General features: G+C 47.1%; 1 protein-coding gene across 9 annotated transcripts in view; it reads right to left on the minus strand.

Moving 5' to 3' along the window:
- The window catches only part of Pcbp3 (poly(rC) binding protein 3), a 199,232-nt gene that overhangs the window by 67,549 nt on the left and 105,457 nt on the right, over positions 1-26,226 (minus strand). The window contains exon 3 of one of the 9 annotated variants that reach the window (XM_032888388.1): positions 18,450-18,526. The exons of the other annotated variants lie outside the window; for them this stretch is intronic. The gene's annotated coding sequence lies outside the window, so the exon portion shown is untranslated. The remainder of the gene's footprint in view (positions 1-18,449; positions 18,527-26,226) is intronic. 9 annotated transcript variants of the gene reach the window in all.

Below are 26,226 nucleotides of genomic sequence, written 5' to 3' on the forward strand. Positions count from 1 at the left end.
CCTGGACCCCTGCATCACCAGGTGCCATCCCTGTAGAGCCCTCGAAAGTGACGCACTAGGGTTCCGGGTTTAGTGACGACCATCCTGAAGGCAGTGATGTGCCAGCATTAAAACGAGCGTCTCGAGGAGAAAGCACCTCCCAGTTCCCTGTCCAAGGCCCTCAGAATCCTAGAAGCAAGGGCAGATTTTCTCAGATCCAAATTGAGAACTCTCCCGTCAATCATGAGGAAAGAAGAAGAGCATAAAGATTGGCTCCTGATGATGTCACAGTGAAGTGGCCGGAGCACTTTGTCGTGAAGGAACAATAAACCTGCAGGAGAAAGGAGGGGAGCACTGTGGGGTTCTAGTAGCAGTGGCAGCAGCCATGGAGATGGCAGAAGCTGGGGCAGCCGCGCACAGCCCCAGAAGCAAGGCCAAGAGTGAGGACAGACGGGCTTCAGGACCAAACACCAACTCCTGGGCCTCCACTCGGGAAATGGGGTGCATGAGAACTGACAGCCACAGACGAAGGTGCTGCAGGGGAGCTGGGGCAAAGGAGGGCGAAGGTGCATGGAGCTGAGGTAGAGAGGTAAACAAAGGGCGAGAGAGCGGAACAAAGCTTCTCTCAGAAACAAGGGAACTAAGACATCGGAAGGCACCCTGTGTTCTCCTCTCCAGGTATCCCGTTCCGGTTGTTTGGTTTTTGTTTGTTTGGTTTTTTAAAGATTTATTTTATGTGCATGAGTGCTTTGCCTGCATGTATGTGTATCAGCTGCATGCAGTACCTAGAGAGGCCAGAAGAGGGCATCAGATTCCCCTGGATTTGAAGTTACAAATGGTTGTGAGCCACAGTGTGGGTGCTGGGAACTGAACCAGCGTCCTCTGCAAGAGCAACAAGTGCTCTTAAGCACCAAGTCACCTCTCTAGTCCCTTGAGGTTTTGCTTTTGTTTAAAGCTGCACTTTGCTGTCCAGCAGGAAGGAGAGAGATGCTTGGTAAGCCCCATGTTCTATAGCACATGTCTCCATCAGACATTTGACTTGTTAGTACAGACACCATGAACCTTTAGGGTAGACAGGAAAAAAGGCACAGAGTATCCCTTGGGGTGAATGACCTTCTTGAAGTGAAGCTCATTACACTTCAGAGAGAAACAAAGGTTTCACTGGTGGTAAAAATGCATCCACGCCAAAGCAGGACACCGGACTGAGAATACTTAAGAGTAAACCTGAGTCAGTACTGAAACTGTGTGTACTTTTCTCATCATTATTCCGTAAACAACACAGTACAACTACTTACAGGGTGTCTTAGCCAGGGTTTCTATTCCTGCACAAACATCGTGACCAAGAAGCAAGTTGGGGAGGAAAGGGTTTATTCAGCTGACACTCCCACATGGCTGTTCATCACCAAAGGAAGTCAGGACAGGAACTCAAGCAGGTCAGGAAGCAGGAGGTGATGCAGAGGCCATGGAGGGATGTTACTTACTGGCTTGCTCCCCCTGGCTTGCTCAGCTTGCTTTCTTATAGAACTCAAGACCACCAGCCCAGGGATGGCACCGCCCACAATGGGCTGGGCCCTCTCACCCTTGATAACTAGTTGAGAAAATGACGCTCCTTTCTCTGTGATGACTCCAGCTTGTGTCGAGTTGACACACAGAACCAGCCAGGACACAGGGTACTGCACATTGCGAGTGATTCGGAGATGATTTAACATATGTGGTGATGTGACCGTGATGTGCAGTATGAAACCACTCTGCACTTCAGTGTCCACGTGAGCAGGGTGAGAAGTGGCTCCTAGAACCAAGATCCTAGAAATGCTGAGGATCAGACAAGGAAGTCTAGAGAACTAAAGGATTGTAAAAGGAGAAAACATAGACAACACGCCACATTTTAAAGAGGTATACAACAAAGAGGTCTATCCTAAGCACAGGCTTAGTTCTGAGGGATGGGATGATCCCTCAGTTATATCAGACGGCACATGTATGGGCTTCACTGCCTCGTCAATGGTCCAGGTTAGGTCTGAAGAGCTGTGCTCTCTATGGGAGACACAGACTTTACAAAAAATGAAAGCTAAGCACAAGGAGCAGGCAGAAGCCCATCAGCGTGAGGCCCAGGAGGAAAAGGCAGGGCTGTAATGTGACCTCCAAGCCTGAGTGAGACCCAGCAGGTCCTAACTCCCTGAGGGACTCCACTCACGATGAAGCTGTTTGGTGACAAACACCCAGAAGTAGGTAGCAGAGAGGCAGCTATATGAAGCACAAGCCTCAGTCGCAAGGAAAAGCAGCATAAACACGGAGACTCAGAGCAAGTGCCATTGGCCAGGAGATGACGGGTCAGCAGTACGCAGGTGGGGACACTGGCAGTACAGAGGACACAGGAAAGATAGGATAGCAACTGTGCAGGGCACAGCAAACACATCTTAACACGTTTGAAACACGCACCCGAAACCCAACATACTGCAGGTCACAGAGATCAACCTGGTAAGTTGTACCTGAATAAAGAGGGAGGGCCAGAGCCCAGCGGCAGCTCGCCAGTGTGCTAAGAGGGTTGCGCTGGAGTCTATACACTTGTTACTCAGGCATACTTCCATCAGTCCTGACTAACTTCTCACTCAGGATTATGGAGGTTTGTGGCCAGCCTGATCTTCTTTATGAGGAGTTCCCCACATCAGAGAAGCCCACAGTTCAGCTTTCTGGTACCCTTGGTCTTCTTAACCAGTTTTAGATGACCTGGACTCACTGCCAAGTGATTCCTGATTATGACACAGTAGCTAAATATTAAGACATAGTGACTAAAACTTAAGACATAGAGCTAAATAGCTTTACCCAAAGGACAGTTTGCATCGCGTTAGGAATGACCCACAGAGTCATTCCTCCATGTTACGCAAAGGCCTGGAGACCCTGCACCTTTATAGCTGAATAGGAGACAATGGAAGTCCAGGAAGCCAGCCCGGCTGTCCCTTCTCTTCACAATGGGAATTCCAATGGGGAGGGGGCAGAGGTCATATGACCTTGTCTCCTTGTCTGCTGTTTGAGGCCCACTAGGATCAACAGCAGCAACCACTTTGACGTCTGGCTGCTCAGGCTACCATAGGCAATAATATCAGTCTCAAAGGATGAAGACCCCAAGTATGTCACGTTTCCCTTGGGGACATGGCGGCCACAGATAACACCCTCAGGCACACAAGCAGTGCTCATGGTGTGGGTACATGGTAGCACACAGTGTCACCCAGACGCTGTGTGAGTATACAGACTGTGCATTGCGGAATAAACCAATTAGGACACGGTGTTCCCAACTGCCTGAGCTCTGGAAGCATCTGGCCAGGCTCAGGGACAAGTCAAGTATCCTGGAGAAATAGAGTACTTCCTGTTGGTCAGTCTTTGCTCCCTACAGCCCACCCAGCCAATCAGCAAAAGGCAGAGTGAGGCAGCTCATCAAAACACCGAGAAACCAGGAGAAAGGTGTCCATGCAGAATGGAGCCACAGGGACTAATGGCGACTCACTACTCTTCGCTAATGGATCAGTGGCCATTACAAGGGCCATCAGCTTAGCCTTTATTTGGCCACTATAAGGGCCATCAGCTTGGTCTCTGTTTGCTTCCCTGTGCAAAGCCCTACTTTTTTTCAGCTTTTTTTTTTTTTTTTTTTTTTCTTTTTCAGAGCTGGGGACCGAACCCAGGGCCTTGCGCTTCCTAGGCAAGCGCTCTACCACTGAGCTAAATCCCCAACCCTTTTTTTCAGCTTTAAAATTAATGTTTATCTTTTGCAGAAAAGTACAAAACTGTTATAGATAGTAAAGAAATGTTACATATTAGTAAAGAAAAGTGTGATTCCTAATCGCTTAGTATCCTTCCTCAAGAATCATAGTGTGGTGGGAGTGGCTGCCTGGCTGGCCATGGCTTGGCCTTTTGTCTCCACTTGCTAGACACAAAACACCACATGTTGCGAGAATAGTATCTGAGGTGGCCCACAAGACTGCCCACCCGAGCACTGAGTGGCTGTTTTAGTGAAGACCAATTTGGTCACATTAGTTTCTTCTGCTGCTGCTGGATGTGCTTGTTCAATGGCCAGTCACTGAAGAGAGGCCACCTTGGAACACGGTATGGTTGCAAACTGTTAGACTGGCTTCCTTTTAGCAGGATGCTTTAAAAGAAGCCTGTATAACAAAGTACTCAGGGTAAAAAATCCTGATAAGTCTTTAGAAAATTCTGCTACTTCTATGTCACTTTGAGGAAGACTTTCGATGACCAATTCTATTGTGTGTGTGTGTGTGTGTGTGTGTGTGTGTGTGTGTGTGTGTGTGTGAGATTTCTCTCACGTACATGGAGTCATTCTTAAAAACTGGTAATAAATACACAGTGAAACCTGAGCATGTTGACAGATTGGTTAAAATAGAAAAATCAAACTTCTCAAAGAACTTACAACTTCCCCCCTTATCTCTACAGAGAACTCTGTTCTCTGTAGCCTTGCAGGCCACAGACCCGAGGCCAGGGAAAACTGAGATGGAAAGGGTGGCCGGCTTCCTTCCTCATCAGGAAAGTGGAGCTTATGTTTCACCATAGTTCTTCTAGTTGTGTGATTGTGGTCCATGATAAGGTTTGCAGGGCTAAACAAACATCAGACTCCAAAAGTACCCAAGCGCCATGACACAGACACCATAAACCAATGGGAGAGATCAAAGGGCTGCAGTGAGCACACCCTTGGTACCATCATAGTACCCAGGAAGGCCCCAGGAATGCTGGGATTACCACAGTGGGGGAGGCTGGGTCTCTGAGCAGTGACTCAGGCTTGTGGAAGATCTATCACAACCTGGCAAGCTTTGGAACATGGCCACAGCCTTGGTGAGCCAGGGTCAGGTCCTTAGACCAGCCTTGCTACAAAGAAGCCCCAAGAAGACCTTTAAACGGGACCAGGAAGGATGGACTTCAAGGAGGGTAGAATGGACTCCAGAGATGTGGGCTGAGTAAACGGCTGCTGCTGCAGGGGCTGGGCAGGGATGGCTGCACTGGGGAGGTACAGAGGGGCTGCTGCAGAGCTGTAGAGGTGCCTGGGCCAGGAGGGGGGGGAGGAGGAGGAGAAGGAGAAGGAAGAGGAGAAGGAGGAGGAGAAGGAGGAGGAGGAGAGGGAGGAGAAAGAAAAGGAGAAGGAGGAGGAGGAGAAGGAGGAGGAGAAGGAGGCGAGAGCTGCTTACTTGTATGTAATAGGAACAAAGTGGGTGGTGAGTCCATTCTTTTGATTCCTCTCCCGGGGGAAAGCCTAATTCTGAACCATGTTCAGCCTCATGTTAGCTCGTGTCGTTATTTTGCTAAATTCTCAACTACTTACCAATAAGTATCCTCTCTCCTTAAGAATATGTCTTCCATAAATAACAATAGACAAGTATTTCATTAGAGAGGAGTCTCCTGTTTCACAAACTGAGCAAGCCCTTGGCTGTCCTGGGGTGGTCTGCTCCTCTAACTCAGGAAACTGTTCAGAGCATAGCCCCTCCATCTCCCTAAAAGTCCATCTAAAATGCAGGAACACACATACACTCATGCATGCAGGCATATATACATGTACATACACACAGCTCCTCTAAGGAGTCAGCACACATGACACTCAGGCCTGCAGGTCCAGATGTGTTGTCCTGGTGTACATCTGCTCAGATGTCATATAGGTATGATGGAGTAGTCTCTGTCTTGGCACAGACCTTATCTAAATCAGGGAAAAGGCACCTCAAGATACAGGCCATAGGGCCTCTGTGTGGGCCCTGGAAACACCAGGTGAGGGTGGCCTCCCATTGCCCAGGGCTCAGGACAGTACCTGGGGCTACAGGCTCACACTCTCTGAGACAACCTCTTGGAACGCTAGGGTCCAAAGGTGAGAGCAGGGCACTGGGCTGTGGCTGTAAGGTTGGCAGGCAAGAGCTAACGCTTTGCCAATTACCACGGCCTGGTGAGAACAGGGTCCCGAAGGGCTCTGGACCACCACCTCCCAGTTCTGCAAAGTGTTAAAGCAGGCTTTGTTAAGTGTGTCAAGCACAGCAGCTTCTAGGACAGGCAAGAGGGAGGATTCCACACAGCAGAGGCACCAAGAGGGTCATCAGCAAGCACCAAAGCAACAAGAACTTTCTGGAACTTGATTCTTTCTGATCATGGGTTATTAGTGAGGAAGCACTGTGACGTGTCTAGCTGAACTCTCCGATGCCTTCAGCACGTCGGGTTTGAATGTACACTGCAGAAAGCCCGGAGACCACCTAACGTGTGGAAGAAATGCAGACAGGCTGGCGAGAAGAGGCTCATGGGACAAGAGCTGTGGTAGGAAGGGTCGCTGCTAGCCAGCAGCTGAGATGGTCAATTCACAAGCTCTGAGCAAAGGTATGTGCTTCCTTCTTTCTCCTCAGGTACCCCAAAATGTTTTCCATTTCAGAAGAGAACCCACAACCTCATCCCATGCCCCCTCACCCCAGAGTCTAGCCACAGGTTTGAAGAAAAGTTGGGGGCCAGATAAGCACAGGCAGCCACATTCCTTGGATCTGCCCACCACGGCTCATTTGGAATCACCATGCAGTCTGAGGATGAAGCCCTTCCCATCCCAGTTCACAGAGGAGCTCTTCCATTACTGGGGAGCCAGTAGCCAGCTGGCTTAACCCACTACCCATGGGTTTTCCCAGTCATGCCTGGGTGGGAGGCTCAACAGGGCAAGACGCTCAGGGAGTAAAGGTGCTTGTGTGGGGATGAGGGGTGTCTGCTGGCAGTGCTGAGTCTCGGGGGATTCAGGAGAGGAGAGAAAGCACAAGGCTGCAGACCCCACCCCAGCATGTGTGAGACCAGAGGTGGGTGATGAGCCTGCCTGGGCCATGTGGCCGTGAGGGTCTTGGGGAGCCAGCCTCGGTAGGAAAATCTCAAGAGCTGCTTCCTTTGAGCTGTGAATAAAGACTGGTCCTCTTGCAACAGAACATGATTTCCGGCAGAAGCCCCATGGAAAAGCCATCTAAGGAACGAACTTTAACTGAGTGAACTTTCCTCCTGCTCACTCCAGGCACAAGGTCTAATTTAGAGCGCAGCAAAGACAGGAGGAAGCCTGGGCAGGGACACAACTAATGAAGCACACCCTGAAGAAACAATTCTGCCTCGGAAATATGAAAAACTCAAACCAGCGGAGACGTAGTTTTGGGCATGCTGGCTCTGACCATGAGCTGACGGATGAAATATACTAAGAGCCCTCTACACGGAGAGTACCCAGGTCACAGTCGTGGGCCCGATCTGTGCCCTGTGAGCAAGAATGCTAACCTTAAATGCAGCCCCAGTCTCTCCAAAGAAGGCTGCTGCTGTATTCTTGGTGGTGTGGTCAATAGAACGTCCATGCTTAGCAACTTCAGAAAGGCACGCTCACAATCTGGGTGCTTCACCTTGAAGATGAGCTCAAACTATAAAAATAACAGGATTCACTGAGTGTGTGCAATGAGGCCACTAGGTGGCAGTGGAGCACCATGACCTGCTCAAGCACAGCAGTCGCTACCTTTTCCCAAAGTCAAAGCTGTGCCCTGAGCTTTGGCTCCATCCCAGCACTCGTCCTCAAAGCGCCTACCTCTACAATTCTAATGCAAACAGGAATCACCCACATTCCCACACGTTTATCCTCTACAGCTATTTCTAGCTGCCAGGGCAGAAGTGAACCATGCTACAGAACTGAAACTGTGTCCTTCCAGGCTAGTCTAGAAAGCGTGTGCTGGCCTAATGCATCTCAATGCGGTGTCATGGTGTTCGTGTGACTTCAGTCAGTGCCCATGGCCTATTACCACTTTCCCAGATCAACAACACCTTTCTGTGACACCATTTACTTTCAGGGGCACTGTAGGCAGCACCAAGGCCCACTCTTGTTATTTGGGTGGGGGTGGGGTGGGGTTCCAAGGCCTCATAGTAGCAAAATGGAATGTGGAGTAGGAGGTACAGTTTTTGGATAGTCAGCCCTGCCTGGGTCAGCAGGGTGTGCTGGCTCACAGCCCGGTGGCCGTGGTGCCCTCAAGGCTAAGACACGCATGCCGATGAGTGTCGGAAATGTGTTATCCAGACTGTAGGTCTAAGCTGCCCACTGAGCAAAGCCCACGATTGAAACCCCTTCCTCCCAGGTCTTGGACAGGATCTCTGAGGACCACGCCCACCCCAGACAAACAGCACCCAGGAAGAACTGCAGCGTCAGCCTGCCATCGGGGACTTAAGGCCACAGAGAGGTCGAACCCCTTGACAAGCCCACTCTATTTCTACTGTTAATGGACAGACAGCTCAATAGCTCACCCATCCACCCAGCCAGCCAACCAAGTGCTGGTGCCATTGGTCGTGCTGAACCAGATGCAGATTCTGCTGTGTCGGTATGGGCGAGAAACTGCATGGGCCAGCCTCCGCGGCCTCACCAGTGAACAACATCCAGAAGAAACTCTTCATGGGAAACTAACACACAATCATGGCCTCCCTCAGAGTTAAGGGAGCCCTCCTTGTTGTCCCAAGACAATATTCAGGAAATACGATTACTTTTGTTAGTTTTTGATAGACGCCTCTCTCTCTTTCTTCCTTCCTTCCTTCCTTCCTTCCTTCCTTCCTTCCTTCCTTCCTTCCTTCCTTCCTTCCTGTGATAGGTTTTCTCTATGTAGCTCTGGCTCTCCAGGAACCTGCTCTGTAGACCAGGATGGCTTCAAACTCAAGAGATCCATCTTCCTCTGCCTCCTGAGTGCTGAGATTCAAGTTGTGCACCATCACCACCTTCTGTCTTTAACCGACTTTTAAAAGTCAGTTTTAGGCTCACAAGAGACTGACTGATAGCCATGTATCCCCTTATATACTCGCAGCTCCTCCATTATCCACACCTCCTACCAGAGTACCCTTGCTATAACCACTACACCAACTATGACACATCGCTCCCTTTGAAACTACAGAGTCTACCTCAGGGTCTATGCTTGTCATATAGTCTTCAACTGTGGGAAAAGGTATAATGACGTGTACCCACAATTACAGTATCACACAGACTAATTTCACGGCGCTAAAAAACCCTCTGCCTACTCATCCTCCCCAGCCTCAACCTCTCGGCAGTCACTCATCCTTGTTCTGTGTCTGGAGCCGTGCTTTTCTAAAACATTGTGCAGTTGGAATTATACAGTCTTTGGCATATTCTAATCAGCTTTCACTCAATAATAAGTATGATTTCTCCATGTCTTTTCATGATTGGCAGCTCACTTCTCTTTAGCACGGAACACCGTCTCGTCTGAATGTACCATAGCAATTGCTTCACCCACTGAAGTATCTCTTGTTGCACCCAGAGTTTTGGCGATTATGAATGATATCCATGTACAGAGTGCTGGGTGGGCAGAGCAACACACTTGGGTATACATCCAGAGGCCTAATTGTGGGACCATAAAGTACAAGAAAGTGCCATTTGTAAGAAACTAATAAAACCCTTCTTCGTGAATCACTTTGAAATTTTGTTTCTCACTGCAGGATGGGGGCAAAGGGAGGGAGACAGAGAGGGGGATGGGGAAGGAGAGAAAGAGAATGAATGAATGAATGAATGAATGAATGAATGAATGAATGAATGAATATGAATTCTCATTGCTCCACACTTCTGCCAGTGTGAGCTGTTGTCAATGTCTGGTATTTTGGCCATTCTGGTAGCTATGTAGTGACATCTCATTTTAATTTAATTTAATTTCCCTAATGAGCTATAACCTGGGAAATCTCTTCTTTTGTATATTGCCTACATATGTGTCCTCTCTGGTGAGGTAACTGAATTGAAGGAGTTTTCCATTCTAGTCCCAGAACAGAGCCATCTTCTGTAACATTTCAGTCTGGGGCTTGGTTTTTCACTCTCCTGACAGAATCATATTCTATAAAACAGAAAACTCCTACCAAAATTAACCGCTTCTTTCCCCCATAAATTGGTACTTTTAACATCCTATCAGAAAAACTAAAAGCGATCTTGACTTTCTCCTGTATTTCCTAGTTTAGTTTCGTATTTTACACTTAGGTCTGCGGTCCATTTTGAGTTGATGTCGTCTGGAGGGAGGGGCCTACGGACTCCGGAGTTTCCCAGCTGTCGTCTTTGCCTAAGTTCACGGAAGATCAGCCGACCATATTCATGTGACTTACAGCTGAGATCTTCTCAGTTATGAACTTGTCTGTTCTTCTACCCACACAATATTATCAAGACTACTGTAGTTTAAAGTTTTTAACTCCATTTATTGATTGGTGTCTGTGTGCACATTCACATCAAGGCTCACATGGAGAGGTCAGAAAACTTGTGGGAATTACTTCTCGCTTCTCCATGTGGGTCCTGGTGAGTGAACTCTGCTCATCAGGCTTGGTGGCGATCTCTGTTGACCCTGGTGGCGATCTCTCTCTTTTGAGCTCTGTCGTCATGTTTCAGAGAATGTTTTGAAGTCAGTAACATCATTTTGCTGTTTTCCTCTTTCCTCTACTGGGCGCTCTGGGTCAGCTCTTTCCCCAAGTAAACTTCGGAATCACTTTGTCGGTGTCCGAAATGTAACCAGTAACCATATTTACTCGTATTGTGGTGATTCTACATCAAGTCATGACAAAGTGACATCATCACAATATCGAATCTAATCCTTGAATGTGGAACATCTCTCCATGCATTTAATTCTTCTTTGATTCATTTATCAGTTTTTTCTAATAGTTGGTCATACAGATTTTGTGAGTGTGTGTGTGTGTGTGTGTGTGTGTGTGTGTGTGTGTGTGTGTGTGTGTGTGTTTGCCTAAGTATTGGGGGTGCTGCTAAAATGGTATTGTGTTCTAATTTTAATTCTGCTTGTTCATTACTAACATATAGGACTCTGACTTATTTTTGTATATTAATCTTATATCTCAAGATCTTTCTGTAATGATCTATTAGCTTTGTGACTTTTGTGCAGCTTTTGTCTGCTTACAATGTTTAATCTTAAATGACCTCCTAAGGCCCAGATGCCGAAGGCTAGACTATCAGCTTGCGGTTCTGCTGGGAGGTGTTGGAAGCTTTAGGAAGTGCTACCTAGTGAAAAGAAGTTAGCTCACCACAGGTGTGCCCTTAAAGATAACTGGAACCTGCTCCTCTCCCCTGCTCCCCTCCCCACTTCCTGACAGCCTAATTATCTTTTCTAAGAAGTCACCTTGTTTTCGATCTTTTCTTATACTTCATTGATTCATATCGCTGCAATTTAATTTTCATCTAGTTCAAATCATTTCTGAATGTTGCTTTATCATTCCCCCTCTCTGAAGACTTTCTGACATCGCTTACGAGGCAGGAGGGTCATGTGGTTCAGAACGAGTCACTTGGGGGGGGGGCAGAGAGCCCTTTCTGCTCCCAGGCCCCTCCCTCCTCCCTTCCGGCTGCTATCACTTTGTGAAACAATTCCATGGGTGTGATGCTCTCTACTGGCAATGCCTGGAACAAGAACTGCTTCCCAGGCTGAGTCCTGAACTGTAGGATCATCAACTCTAGACGAGATAAAAATGGAAGATAATACATAACTACAAGATATCATTTGCAATGGTATCTTGGCCTGTGCTGTGATAAATCGCCCTGATAAAGAAGACAGAACCTAAGGGAGGAAGAGGGCGTCTACTTTGGCTAATAATTAAAGGCTCAGTCCATCCTGATGTCCGGGTGGCTGGCCACACTGAATCCTCAGTTAGGATGCAGAGACAGACAGCTGCCAGTGCTCAAGCCAGCTGTTTTCTTGTCTATGCAGTCTAGCTCGGGGGGAATGGTCCTGCCCACTTTCGGGTGGGTCTTCCCACCTCAATTAACCAAGATAATCTCTCACAAGCAAGGCTAGAGGCTAAACTAATCTAGGCTGTTCCTCACAGACCTGTCCGAAGGCTTGTCTCCTAGGAGATTCTAGATCCTGTTGGCTTGGTACGACTTATTAACTCATGCAATATGCAATGTTTCTAGAGCACTACAATGAATAAAATACCTATATATCTTGATCAAAAGTAAGAACTCATAAACGGAAAGCACTCCCTGGAAATTAACTTCTAAAAGGTGACTTTCTCAAAAGGAAATTGGCTGTGCTCCCAAATAGAAAACTCTGGAAGGAAATTCAGGGATCTCAGAGCAGGCAGCATCTGTATGAGACGGGTGCTGGTTACGGTGGCGTATAATAACCAGAAGGCAATGCCAACGCAGATCTTTGGAAGACGAAGCCTACGCACAACTCTGGATCAACAGACAGGAGTAGAACCTGGCACAGATGCACTCTGGGAGGTAGTGACCCATACCTGGGACCATGGGCATTGGAGGCTTGCACTGCAGAGAACCTTCCACGCACCCTCCCACTGCCAATCCTGTGACTCAATTCCTCTCTGTTTGGGCTCTTCGTTCTAAATGGGGATCATGAAATATCCACCTTTCAGGGCTACGGGAAGTACTCTATAATTTGCAAAATGGTACACAGATGAAGGCATTTTCCCCATACTATCCTAAAGTAAAAATAGGGACAAGAGAGGCATGGGAACACATTTACTATCTTGGTAGCAGATGATGCCAGGATGCCACTGTCTGCTGGCAGAGGGGAGAAGAAAGCTAGATAGGTGTGGGTGCCCTCTAAATAACACATCTCAGAACCCGACCTCTGTTTCCCTTCTGCAGATTGTGGGGTAGCCCATGGCAGCCCAAGCTCGCTCCCTTGCCATGGTTCATAACCACTTGAAGAAGCCTAGACACCAGCGATGAGTCCCTTATCCATGTGAATCTGTCACACCGGCACTGTGTGACCATATCATTACCAAGCCTTCTGTCTTCTACTGGTGACCAGATGGGTCACACTTACTCTGAACAGGGTTGTCACCTATCTCAAGCCAAATTGTCCCTGAGGACATGAAGGAGATGTTCTTGATGTCTCTTCGTGCCATCTTGCCAGCTCTTCTCTCGGTCTCCTGGCTTCTGAACGCACAGGCAAGGCAGAGGGAGCTGCCCACCCTGCATGCAGGCCGAGAGCTGCATGGAGGAGACACACCTCACCTAGCCAGGGTCATTCATAAGCAGACTGGTGTTTGTTTCAACTGGAGACAAAGGGAGACCAAGTCACATTCTCTTCACGCACTCCTGGCTCTACATTGACCATTGGAGCTGAGAGAACTCACTTCTCTTCTTGGCCGCACCTCCTGCTAGAAGCCTCTAAGAGGACACAGCAGAAGGAAGCCTTTACCCCTTGCCTGCCTGCTCCTGTCTTGCTAGCAAGTCCATTCCTTCACAGGCAATAGAGCCAACTTGCTCAGGGTTCTGGTGCATACTGAAGACCAGCTGAGACAGCCAGCCTCACGGAGTGAACAACTACTGGATTCTCAAACTTTGCATTAATAGACAGCCATTGTTGAACTAGCTGGACCACAGCCTGTGAGCCATTCTAATAAATCCCCTTATCTATATCTATATCTATATCTATATCTATATCTATATCTATATCTATATCATCTATCTGTATCTTTATCTCTATCTACCTACCTACTATCTATCTATCTATCTATCTATCTATCTATCTATCAATCTATCTATCTATAGATGGTAGACAGAATAAGACTAGTTCTGTAAGTTCTGTGACTCCAATGTCACAGAATAAGGATCTAGGGGATTCAGAAGGAAAGACTCCAACCCCACTGTCATCTTCCAGTTCCAAACACTTCCTTGCTATACCACACCCATCCCGAATGCTCAAATTAGTTTCCTTCCCTTGGTCTGCTTTGGGCAGGGGGTGCATCTAGCCTCCCATGCATGCAATAGAAGGTTGCCAACTATGCCTTTTTCTACGGGAGCCAAGACCCTAGTAGGGGACACCCTTAGGCCATGCATTCTCAGAAGGGCCAAGGCCAAAACTGAGGCAGCTGTCCCAAGACTACAGTGTGATGGTGACCCCTGTGGCCACCATGGTGCCAGGATAAGGATGTCCAAGACAGTCCAAGGAAGCCTGAGGCCTTGGCACAGATACAGCTGGGAGAGGGGCTGTGTATCACCACAGAGTCATGCAACTGAGAACCCTTGATGGCAGTATGTGACATTCTTTGTTAACCTTCCTGTCGATTTGATGGGATTTAGAATCACGTAGGAGATGTGTACCTGGGCATGTTTTTCAGGGTGACTTAAGGAGGTTTAACTGAGAAGGAGAGATCTACCCTGAAAGTCGGTGGTGTCATCCCATGGACTAGGGTCCCAGGCTGAAGAAAAGACAAGAAAAAGAAGAGAGGAAGGAAGGAAGGAAGGAAGGAAGGAAGGAAGGAAGGAAGGAAGAGGAAAAGGAAAAGGAAAAGGAAAGGAAGAAACTAAGTAAGTCATGGGGAGCAAGCCAGCTCCTCCATGGTTTCTCCCTCAGGTTTCTGTCTAGAGCTCCTTCCTTTCTGCCCTGACTTGCCTCAGGGATGCAGCTATAGACGAAATAAACCATTTTCTTCTATTGCAATCTTTTTCTCATGTGTTACACTTACAGACCTGCTCCTTGAACATCCCTCCTCTATTGTGTATGGTACTTCTTTTTTCTGCCTTTGGCTCTCTCCAAGCCTGTGACTGAGCATGGCTGTGCCAACACCCCTGCTAAAGCCTCAATCCGCTCGCCCTCTCCTAGGGCCCATACAGCTCGATTCTGTCTTCAGGGAGGGGTCCCAGCTCCTCTCTGGAGCTACAGGTGGCTGGGCACACTTTCCGACGTCACGGTCTCAGTGTGAGTTGGGCGCACACATCTCAGGCTTGCTCAAGAGCACTTCAGGGTGGAGAGTTAGCCCTTCTTGCTCCCACTCGCCCATGCATCGAGCCCTTGTTCTTTATGGCCTTGCCACGTCTCCTGCAATGCTCACAAACATTGTTTCAGTCCATTACTCCATATTCCTGGCCCTCTAACTACAGACACTTCTATCCCTGCTGTAGCTGCTGCTTCAATCATGCCTGAAGGTTTTTGGATTAAGAGGACTGTTCCTAACACTCTTCCTGTTGTAATAAACTACTACAAGATTCCTGGGCACTATCTTTAGGTTCAAAACTCCCATTCTAAAGTACTGATGACACTTCCAGCTGAACCACACAAGGCCTGAACCCGCTTCCCAGCCTCACCTAAGGAGGTGCCACAACAGCCTAATGGAGAGGAGGGCTGCTTGCCCTGAGTTCCGGCACAGAAGGAAGTGGGAGTCCAATCATGTGGGAAAGCTAAGAAAAGCTAAAGGCCAGAAGCATGGCTTTGGGCTGGTGACTGACCCAAGGCCCAGCTCCACAAGCAGCTGAGGCCCAGAAGTGAACTGCACATCGCTCTCGGGATCAGAGGCTAAACCATCTACTGCTCTGTATTTATTTAAGACTTATCCTGCAATTTTTCCGTTGTCTGTAATTACCCTGTGCCACTACATAACACTTGCTGTGTAGCTAGCCAGCAATAACCATGGAAACCAAGTACTGATCTTGAACTGGAAAAAGTAGTTTTTGTGTTTGTTGTTTTGTTTTTTTTTTTTTAATTTCTCGGTTGTTTTCTACTCTGAGAGCAGTTAAGCTACAACTGCCAACAACTAGAATGGAAGCCAGGTGTGGCATCCTGCCTTCTGCTAGATCATCCCCGCCAGCTCTATCCTGTCCTTGTTCAGCTCTCTTTGCCCCCACTTGTCACATGTTCTTACTGACTAAAAGCTAACCCCTGCTAAAATGTCCCTCTGCTAGTTCCACCCTGATCATACAACTATACAATTGGAAAACAAAAGCTACCAAGTACATGACACAGCCACACGGGCTGCATAGCCCAGAGGTCACAAGTCTCCTTTCCGGCCTGGTCCCAATCCCAGATTGTCAGACTTAGCTCTTCCAGCTGAAACTGTCTTTCGATGTGTAAACCTGAACTTCAGATAGAGTCCTGTCTTCATGCCTCTCGGTTCTCACTTTGGGCTGATGGCCGACAGCATCCTTCCTTCAGGAAGGACTTCCTCGCTGCATCCCACTGGTACCCACAGTACCCAGGGCTGACCTCAGCGGCTGTCTCTTCTCCCTACTCCTGCTTGTCTATGGCACCTCAGATATATGTTATTGCTTCTCCCATTTCCAAAAGAATCCTAGCTTCCTTCTGCCCTCTTGCTTTAGTCCCATGTAGCAAAACTCTAAAGTACCGGTCCCTATGCCTGCCACCCATCACTTACATAGACTCCCCCTTCATTCTTCTTTTATAGAAGTATTTTATTTATTCTTAAGTGTTTGTGGGTGTTTGCCTGAGTGTATACATGTGCACCCTGTGGATGCAGTCCCCGAGGATGCTGGAAGAGTCCTTGGAACTGGAGTGATAGCTGGTTGTGAGCTCCCATTGTGGGTGCCTGAAACTGAACTCTGGTTCTGTAACAGCAGCAAGAACTCCTATCCATAGAGTCACATCTCCAGCTGACCCTGGCCCCCCCACACTTCCGCTCATGTACCCCTGGATCTAAGAAGCTCAAGGCAGCTTGTGTCTTCCCAGACTCATCCACTGGTCCTCACTCTCCCCTCAGCAGGTTTATCTCGGGGATGGAAAGATCTCTGGCCTGTGAGGCTGCTCGCTTACGTACCTCATGGCTCCTCCTGTCCCTAGTTCTACTCTGGTCAATCCTTGCATATTTCCCTGCCTCCCCTGTTCTGCAGAGGCTGCAACACCCAGGTCTGAGCCTCTCCTCTGCCTACCTATGCTCCCTCAATAGTCCTCACTGTTTCTAGCTATACATGAGTTTGTCAGCAAAGCACAAGCCCACGTTCCCTTTGTTTTCTCTGCCTGCCAGATGCCTCTTGGCCTCCAAGTCTCGTCTCAGCTTTCCTATCAGTGCTGATGGCCTTCCTATTGTTCATGTCCTCTGTCTCAGACTGCCTTCTCACTGTCTAGAGGACATGGCCTTACATTTGGAAGGTGATGAAAAGCCTTATGCTGCTACCCACAGTCAGCATGTCAACAGAAGCTAAGCACGGGTTTCCTGTCAGGCTCTGGTGAGGCTTGGGACAGATTTACCAGTGACCACACTGGAGGTCGGTGGTCTGTCCCCAGAGACGGCCATCCAGGGTGGACGTCACACCTGAGGAAAAAGATACACTCCGCAGATAAAGGAACACGACTGCCTGTTCTAGTCACAGGGTTCTATCCACAAATGCGCCCAGGCAGAGCCTCCTAATTGGTCGCTATTCACAGCCTGGGTCACCTGAGAGTCTATCCTACCCAGAAGTCACAGTAACTGCAACAAATCATCCGCTCAGCCCTCTCTTCTGCATACACCATGCAATAGCTCTCACTCAGGCTGAAGGCTGCTGTGGGGACCCACCCTTGCCTCTCAGAGCTAAGCCGCCCCATGCTCACTCTCCTCTGGCCACACTGGCCCCTGCTGTTCCTCCACCATAGACTTTCATGCTAGCCAGTCTTCTGTATGACTGCTCTGCAATTATAGCTTACTGTCTCACCTTTGCTAAAGCATCACCTCAAGTGAGACAAGATGTGTGCACATCACACACACACACACACACACACACACACACACACACTCATGCATTCACACAGACACAAACGGGCACAAACATGTACTCATGTGCATAGCAAGTCATAAAGACACAATCACACGTGCACAAACACACACACCTTCCTATACATGGATGCACAAACACAAACATGTATAGACATGCACAGTCACACCCACAGGTGTGTGTGCTCACTCATACCCATGTAAACCCACATTCACACCCATAGGCACTAATGTGTATAACCATGTATTCTGCATGCAAACTTAGATGCACACGTGCACTGACACACATGTACTCATTTACTCTTCACCCCCCACTTCCTTTACCTCCTTTTCCCCCCTTCTTCTTCTGACCCTATCACTGCTTCTCTCAGATGTAAAGTCCACGTCCCAGGTCTTAGCAGATGCTGGCACAGCGTCCATTTTGGTTGCTCTTGATCTGCTGACCCTGTAGCTGCTCAATTCCTCCAGCCTCACCTAGAATCCCTCCTCAGGTCTGTGCTCCTCTGAATCTCCTCTGAATCTCCTCGCCTCCACTGTTTCTAACCCGATGACAATGACCACGAAGCAGATAAAGCGTTCCCACCATCCTGTGTAGACAGGAAGGGACAGTGTGCATGAGAAGTCACAGTCATCCCGGAATCCAGGCCATATTACTTGGAAATAACCATGTGCTTGCGTTTCACTACAAATTACCCTTTGAACAGAAATAAACAGATGAGAAGCAGGTAGCACTGACGGGCTTTCAACAGTTCCTTCTTGAGAAGTCCCTGTGATGCGACATGGCAGAACGGGGTTACTGGGAATTGGGTCAAAGTGGTGAAGCAAGGCAGGAACCGGAAGTCAGGACCAGTCCTGAGTCGGGGTGGGAAAGGGTGAGAGTTCTGGGCTAAGGTCAGGCACAGGCAGGCACAGATGGGCAAAGCAGGTTAAGGCAGGCAGGGTCACAGGTGGCCATTGTCTGGAACAGGACAGGGCTGGGTGGGCAAGTCACCAGCAGGGGTGGACGAGAGTACCTGGGAGCGCCTCCTTCTCCCGGCCTGGGGACGCCTGTCCTGCCAGCCCACCTGCTCCCCGAGGAGAGACTGTCCATCTACCAAAAAGCAAGGGAGAAGCATCACATTACCTGAGGAAGCTGACAAGGCCAGTAACACGAAGGCACACAAGGCCATATCCCATCTGACCCCTTTCCATTCTTCTCAGCCTGGGAAGCTCACAGAAACTGGGTGTGGTTATCCACCAGCAATTGTCCCTCTGCCTCACACACCTCAGTAAAGAGATACTGTGAGTCCTAGTGTGGCCGCCTGCCCATTCCCCATACTGAGCCTTTATTGGTTAGCCTCGTGCTTACCCAGCCCTTTCTTACAACACACTGCTAATGTACCCCAAAGCCTACTCTATCTGACCAGACTCATTAACTTTATCTTCAAAACCGTCTGCGGCCTCAGCGAGCACAGAAATGCAGCTTTGGAAATCCAACCGCACGTCTTTGAAGGGCCTTAAGTCCCCAGTGCTTGTGGAACAAAGCGACGGAATAAGAAAAGGCAGCCATTAAGGCCTGGCTGGGATGCTGCCCCTGGTCTGTGTGCTGTAACACGAGTCCCATCAGTCAGTGCAGGGTGTCTAATTAGTTGGTGTTATGGAAGGCTGTCTTCTAAGCATAACCGCCATTACAGCTTTTTTTAATGTTTTTATTAACATTTATTAGCTATACATAATATTGGGTTTCAGTCTGACTTTCCATACACATGTATAATGTCTTTCAATCACAGTCACGCCCATTTCTCCTCTGCCAGTAAGCTATTTCCTGATTGGCTCCCCCTTCTACCTCCATGTCCTCTACCCCTGTCTCCCTCCCTCCCTCCCACCCTCCTTCTTTCCCTTTCTACTTATCCTCTCTCTGTCAGTCTCTCTTTCTCCTTCCCTCCATCGCTCTTCCTCCCTCCTTCTGCCTGTCCGCCCCTGTGTGTGTATGTGTGTGTGTGTGTGTGTGTGTGTGTGTGTGTCTGTGAGTGCACACGCACACGTGCACACATACACTTTTCCCTCTTGTGAGTTTCATTAGGTTTGGCTCCCACAAGACCCTGTCCTTTCCACAGCAGGATACTGACAGGCTCAGTCCTCGGTCAGATTTGCACCCTAATCCTGAGCGTAGCAGCCATGCCCTGCCCAGACAGCAAATGTTCCATATGCTACCCCACCCCAGCTTCCTCTGGATCTTATATTCTCTCCATTCCTACTTCTGCAATGTTCTCTGAGCCTTGGAGGGGTGGTGCTGATGTCCCCACTGCTAGGAATCCGAGAGTCATTTATTCTCAGGACTCTGACTGGTTATGAGTCTCTACAGTCACTGCTGGCTGTGTAAAAAGAAGATCAGGGCTGACATTAGCACTAATCTACGGCCATAAACACAGTGGCTTAGAAGGCGATTTGACAGGCACACATCAGGTCCCTTTAGGAAACCACTACAGTAGCTTCCTCACTCAGGCCTGTCACTTCCCGACCACAGGCTTTGGGCCGGGTTCAGAATCAGTCATGAGGAGCAAGCATCAAATTAAAACACAAAAAGCATGTGGTTGTCGTAAAATAGACCTGCCTCTGTGGTACCAGTGGACACATCCTCCTCGGTCAGACAGGATTGTTGTACACACAGTCCAAGCTGAGTACAACTGTTGTAGGCAATGCGCCCTCACCAGCCTGAATAGCAGCTCCCACCACTACAAGGGCTAGCAAGCAGCGAGGAAGCTTGCAGCCCAGTGGTAGCCTGATCTCTCTATGTCCTCTGACCAAGACACACAGTGTTTTCGGCAATAGGGTCTTAACGATCTCCTTCTAGTGAGCAACCAACAGCATTTGTCTGTATTGTTCTGGGAGCTCCAGGACCCTCCCTGACCAACAATTAGTAGGACAGTAGCCCACACACATTAGGGTTTTTGTTTATTAACATGTGGCTTCTAGGAGCAGCTTACAGTACTTCCATTCCAAGCCCTTTTACCTTTTGTTTAGCTTATCATATTTATGTCCTTTTCATACACCATGGGTTATTATGCCCCTCCCACCTCAATCCCCCACATTCCCCGTCTCCTTCACTTCTGTGCCCACTTAGACTTGTCTACTCCCAGAATTCCCTCTTCCAACTTTATACCACATGTGCTCTACATAACCCTCCACGCATATACAGCAGAATCTTTTTACCTGTCTCATAGGCCCCGTGTTTTCCCCTAGTTTCCTAGGCTCTACAAATACCCCCTTCTACATAAAGGCAGATACTGTAAAGTAACGAGCTGGGACCCACACAGGAGAGAGAGAGAATTCACCGTCTTCCTGAGCCTGAGTTCTGAGACCTAGCGCATTCTCCAGCCCCATCGATTCTTCCCATAAGAGTCACGCCTACATTTTTTGACTGAATGAATTCCCACAGTGTTTAGACACCATGCTTCCTCCACCCACTCACCATGGTGAATATCTAGGCTTATTTCCACTCCTTGCTTTGGGAAGACAATGGCATCAAGCTTGGATGTACAAGCATCTCTGAGGTAGGATATAAAGTCCTTTTGGTAAGTGGCCAGAAGTGATGCGCCTGGGTTGCACGCAAGGTCAATGTTTGGTTTTGTGAGAAACCTCCACACTGATTTCCACATTTCCTATGTTCCCACTCCTTCCCCAGCATCTGTTTTTTAATATTACTTTTTCTTTATGTACAGGAGTGACTCTCTGCTTGCCTGTAGGTGACTGTGTGTGGTCCCAAGGCCTGTGAGTCCAGAACAATGTGCGAATCCCCATGGAACTACGTCTAAGTGGGTGCTGGGAACCAAACCCTGAACCTCTGCAAGAGCAGGGGTGCTCTTAAGCACAGAGCCATCTTTTCAACCCCCATTTACTTATATTCCTAAAGACAGCCAATTGGACTGGGGTGGGACAGACACTTGCTATGAGAGAAATCTCAGCCTCTTTTTAATTTGTATTTTCCTCGTGACTAATGATGTTGAACGCTTTTTAAAATATTTATTGGCTATGTGTATTTCTTCTTTCGAGGACTTTGCTCAGTTCCTTAGCCTGTTTTTAACTGGGTTGGTTGTTCCGTTTTTGAGTTCCAATATAGTACTCCTCTATCCGATGTACAGCTAACCATACAGTAAGCTGTCTCTTAATTAGGGTTTCTTCTGTCTTAGTGAGGGTTTCCATTGCATTGAGAGATACTGTGACCATAGCAACTCCTATAAAAGTTACTTTTTAAATTGGGGCTGGCTTACGCTTTCAGAGGTTCAGTCCATTATCATCACGGTGGGAAGCACGGCACTGTCCAGGCAGACATGGTGCTAGAGAAGGAGCTGAGAGTTCTACATCTTGATCCAAAGGCAGCAGGAAGACGACTGTGTGACTATGAGACCTCAACACCCACCTCCACGGTGACACGCTTCCTCCAAGGCTATACCCCACTCTGACAAGGCCATATCTCCTAATAGTGCCACCGCTGGGGGGCGGGGGGAGGGCAGCATTCAAACATATGAGTCTATGGTGCCTTGCCTATTAAACTATCACACCACCCTTTACTCTACAAAAGCATTTTAATTTGATGAGGTTCTATTTATTGATTTGGGGCCTGATTTCCTGAAAAACTAGAGTCCTATTCACAAAGTCTATCTATATCTATAGATGTATGTGTATATGTATGTATATATTGTGTATAATGATTTCAAAGTTTCAGGTCATACATTAAGTCTGTAATCCTTTAAAAGTTGATGTTTATGAATGGTAAGAGAGAAGGGTCTAGTCTCATTCTTCTACAGGTAGATGGCCAGTTTTCCTAGAACCATTTGCTGAGAATGTTTTCTTTTCTCCAATGCATATCTTTTTGGCATCTTTGTCAAAACTCAAGTGGCTGGAGCTGTGTGGGTTTAAATCCGGGACCCTCTATTCTTCTATCTTGATCTATATGCTTGTTTTTATGACCAGGGCTCTAAAGCATAACTTGAAATCAGGTACAGTGATACCCCAACCATACTCTTTTTGCTCAGAATTGCCTTGACAACGCAGGATGTCAAAGTTTGCTTTGGTGAACATCAGACTTGGAAAGATTCTCGATCAAAACACTCCCTCCATCGGGCTGTCTGTGGTATGGCTATGGAGTTTTTCTTATGGCTCACTGATGTAGGAGGCCCAGCCTACTCTTGAATGGTACCCTTCATGGGCAGTTGGGCCTGAGCTGTATAGGAAAGCTGGCTGCCATGAGCCTGGGAACAGTCCAGTGTCCATCATTCCATTGTGGTTACTGCTTAAGAGCTCCTTCCTCGACCTCCCTTGATGAAGGACTATAAAGCATACAGTAAAATAAGCCTTCTCCTCCTCAAGTTGCTTTTGGTCATGGTGTTTATCACAAGAGAAACCAAACTAGGACACAAGGTCTTCAACTTCCAGACAAGTTTTTAAAGTTTTGTTTGTTTTTATTTTGCTGGTTTTTGCTTGGTTGATTGGGTTGTTTGTTGTTTGTTTTTTCAAGACAGAGTTTCACTGTGTATCCCTGGCTGTCCTGAAACCCACTCTGGACCAGGCTGTGCATTGGAATATTGATGATGATTGCACTGAATCTGTAGATTGTTAGACAGGACAGCCATTCTTACAATGTGGATTCTTCTAGCCCATAAATACAGTGCTCTACTGTCTTTCTCAATTTCCTTCTACAGGGTAGTAAGGTTTTCATTGTAGAGATCCTTCACTTCCTAGGTTAAGCTTATTACAGTGTTGTTGGTGGCTGGTGGTGGTGGTGGTTATTGTGCCTGTTTTGACTTTTTGTTTGTTTTTTATGTTATTGTAAATGGAGCTGTTTTCTTGATTTCTTTCTCAATGTGCTCATCTGTCATATATAGGAAGACTGGTTTCTGTATTAATTTTATATCCTGCCATATTACTGAAGGGATTTATCAGATTTTAAGAGTTCTCTGATACAGGCTTTAGGGTCTTTTGTGTATGGGATCTGCATATATCTGCAAAAAAAGGATTATTTTTAATTTGTTACCTATTTGTGTCCTTTTCACTTGCTGCTCTCATCTTACTGCTCTAAGACTGCTCTAAAACCACATTGAATAAAAGGTGGGGAGAGAAGAAACCTTTGTCTTAGTGGAAACGCTACAAGTTTTCTCCATTTAAAATGTTGGTTGCAGGTTTGTCCTGTGGAGCCTTTACTGTGCTGAGACAGATCCCATACTAGCTTCATAGATGAGTTTGGCAACATTCCTTCCTTTTTGATTTTATAAAATATTTTGGAAAGGATCAGTGCTCGCTCTTTAAAGGCCTAGTAGAACGCTGCAGCGAACCCATCTGGGGTTGAGCTTTTCTTACTTGAGCAATTTTTAATTACTTCATCAATCTTGTTCGTTTGTTATAGATCCGTTCAAATTACTTATCTCATTTTGGGTTAACTTTATTAGGAATATGTGTCTAGAAATGTATCCATTTCTATTATACTTTCCTGGACTTCTTTGGGATCTGTTTTAGTGTCTCCCTTTTCCTTGTTAGCATCATTAATTTGAGAGTTGTCTCTCAGTCTTGGCCTTAGTTTCGCTAAAAGTTTGATATTTTTTGTCTTTACAAGGAATCAGCTCCTTGCTGCATTCGTTCTTTCTATGTTTTCTCTTTTAGTTCTACTTTATTAACTTCCTCCCTGATCTTAATTATTTACCTCTATTGCATTTCAGTTCACCTTCTTGTTCTTCCAAGATGGAGAGTGCATCATTAAGTTATCTGCGATGTCTCTGATTTCTTAATATATGCAATTAGAGCTATCAACCTTACTCTTTTTTTTTTTTATCTTTATTAACTTGAGTATTTCTTATTTACATTTCGATTGTTATTCCCCTTCCCTGTTTCCGGGCCAACGTTCCCCTAATCCTTCCCCCTCCCCCTTCTATCAACCTTACTCTTAAGGCTTCATTGTCTCCCATAGACTTTGGCATGTTGTATCTTCATTTTCACCCAACTCTAGGAATTTTTAACTTCTCTCTTGATTTCTTCACTGTTCAACTGAGTTGGTGAATTTTCTGTAGCTTCTACTGCTGTTGGATTCTAGCTTTGTTCCGCTGGGGTCAGATAAAATACAGGAAGTTGTGTCACTTTTCCTGTGTTTATTGAGACTTCATTTGTGTCAAAATCTATAACCTATTTTAGAGAGTGTTCCCTAGGCTGGTAAGAACAATATGTATTCTGCGGTGGTTGGATGGAAGTTTTGTAGGTGTCTGTTTTCTGATTTGATCTATGATATCGTTTAACTCCAATGTTTCTCTGTTTATATCCAGATGCCCTGTATATTAGTACCAGCTGGGGTATTAAAGTCACCTAGTACTGTGTTGGGATTAATCTATAGCTTTATATCTGGTAATATTTGCTTTGTGAAACTGTGTGCACCTGTGTTCAGTGGATATATGTTAAAATTGTAATGTCTTCTTGATGGATTGTCCCTTTGACCAATATAAAGTGACTTGTGGTAGGACAACTCAAAGCCCTAGATCTGGGCCCGGGTGGTCAGCCTGCCAGCTCTCCTGCACCCACACCACCAGGGCCAGCTCTGCAGTAGTGTCCTGGCTAGCTCACCCAAGTGCAGGGTAAGGGGAGGGGCCAGCTCTCCTGCACCCACACCACCAGGGCCAGCTCTGCAGTAGTGTCCTGGCTAGCTCACCCAAGTACAGCAGCTGGTAAAGGGAGGGGCCAGCTCTCCCGCCCTCATGCCCTTAGGGATGGCTCACCTGCACCTTCCCACCAGGGTCAGAGCTCTACTGTGCTGCCCAGGCAAAGTACAGGGTTCCACTGTCCTGAGTGCTGCAGCCTGCAAGGGGCAGGGCCAGTTCTTGTCAGGTATGTTTCTTGAAGGCAGAAAATAGATACACCATATCTTTAATTGGGAAATTAGGACTATTAATATTCAGAATGACTACAGAAAAATGTGTATTGATTCTGGTCATTTGATTTTGTAGTATTTCGTGGTTTCATAATACTTACTTGTTTAACTGCTGTTCTAGAATATTCCCCTGCCCTCAGAGCCTCTTCAATATGATTATCATTTTCTTCCAGTGAAGACTTTCTTCCAGTATTGTCTGAGAGCTGGCTTACCAGTTATAAATTCCTTTAGCCTACTTTTATTATGAAATGCTTTCCCCATAATTTACAACAGTTTTGGCTGGATACAGTCACTTGGATTGTCTTTCAATACTCTGGCCTTTTCAAATTTCCATTGAGAAAGCCGATGTTATTCTGATAAGTGCATCTTTATATGTGACTTGCTATTTCTCTCTTTTGGCTCCCAATACACTCTTTCCTGTAAAGTGGGTGGTTTTAAATGATGCTTGCGTCATAATTTAAAGCACATGTCGGGGTGTTTGGTGGAGGACAGTAAACAGTTTGCAGAGTAGGTTTCTTCCTTCTACCGCATGGGCCCCAGGGATCAAACTCAGGGTCATAGGCTTCTCAGCATGCTTTCCCACAGCAAGCCATCAGTTGATCCTTCTCTGCGGCACCGCTTGTCTTGTGCTTTTTGTTTTGTTTTATTTTAATTTTGGGTTGTTTGTTTGTTTTCTAAAGAGAAAAAAGATGTTGGGTGGGTGGGTGAGTGTGGAGGATCTGGGAGCAAGCTGGGGTGGGGGATGACTGTGACCAGCATATATTATTATATGTTAAATGTTTTCAATTAAAAAAAAATCTTCCACATGTTGACTAGTTTTTATTTAGTGTCCCACAGAACTTAAATAGGGCCATCTATGTGACCCTGAGTTTGTGGCTAGAATAAGACAGACAACTGACTTT

Source organism: Rattus rattus, chromosome 18, assembly GCF_011064425.1.
Source record: "Rattus rattus isolate New Zealand chromosome 18, Rrattus_CSIRO_v1, whole genome shotgun sequence".
Taxonomy (NCBI): domain Eukaryota; kingdom Metazoa; phylum Chordata; class Mammalia; order Rodentia; family Muridae; genus Rattus; species Rattus rattus.